The sequence below is a fragment of the Lipotes vexillifer genome, unplaced genomic scaffold (genome assembly GCF_000442215.2).
Source record: "Lipotes vexillifer unplaced genomic scaffold, Lipotes_vexillifer_v1.1 scaffold285, whole genome shotgun sequence".
NCBI classification, from domain to species: Eukaryota; Metazoa; Chordata; class Mammalia; order Artiodactyla; family Lipotidae; genus Lipotes; species Lipotes vexillifer.
In genome coordinates, this window is record NW_006788807.1 from 476688 (window position 1) to 477816 (window position 1129).

Consider the following 1129-nt stretch of genomic DNA (forward strand, 5'->3'; position numbering starts at 1 on the left):
ACCATCCTCCTACCCACCCCCTCCTTCCTGTCCTCACCTGCATTTCTAAGTGTTACCACCCCACCATCTCTTCCTCGCCCTCTTGTTTCCCAGAGGTGGTGTTTGCTATTTACCTTAATAGACTCATGGCTTTAATTTGTTCATTTCTCCTCAGTGAAGACTCGTGTCAGTGTTTCTCGGAGAGACCCCCTTGTTTATTTAGGGAATACGAATTTGAACTGGGACACTCACCTCACGTGAATATAAACTCACTATGTAAGTTTTCACGTATGTAAAACATATGTAAATTTTCACACAATACAGGAATCTAGCTACTGAAAACTGTCAATGTGTACAATGTCTAGAAGTTTCATTCCTGGAATTCTCATTAATCCCCCGTTCTTTCCCCAAAGGAACAACTGGAAAGTTTTTAATTCTCTTAAACCACATGGACATAATCAAATACGTGTGTACACCTGGCTGCCACACGTGATGTCATGCTCACTTACATGTACTACTGTTGATGGTCATCAGTGGCTGGTGGGCCTTTGTGGGTGGTCAGTATTAGTAAGTGACTGACTGGCAGGATTGGTACATACAGGTTCATAGTGATGCTGGGCCTGTGTCAGGGGCTTGTCAGCTCCCAGGCTTTGCTCTAAGGAGCACAGATATGGAGCAGGCAGGTAGGTGGTTCTTCCCCATTCCAGACTACTGAGTAGGTGAAGGAATTTAACTCACTTCCTCCAGGGCACGGCTGACTTCCTTACTCTCATCCTACTCACGTGGTTGGAGACGGCCCAGAGTGCCCTGTGCTTGAGCTCCGTGCTTCTGACATCCTTACATCCATACTAGACTGTTTGTTAAAGTATTCTGTTTCTTGTTTAGATTTTCTATTTCTTCTTCAATCAATTTCTGTAGTTCAGCGTTTTCTAGGAATTTGAACATTGCATCGAGATTATCTAATTAGTTGAAGAGCATATAATTGTTCACGGTGTTTCCTCGTATTCCCTATAATTTTTGTAAGGTCGGTAACAATGTCCTCACTTTAATTTCTCATATTAGTTATTTGCATCTTTCTCTTTTTTGTTGATGTTTTTCAAAGAACAAACTTTGGGGTTCACTGATTCTATTTTCTATTCTCTCATTTTTC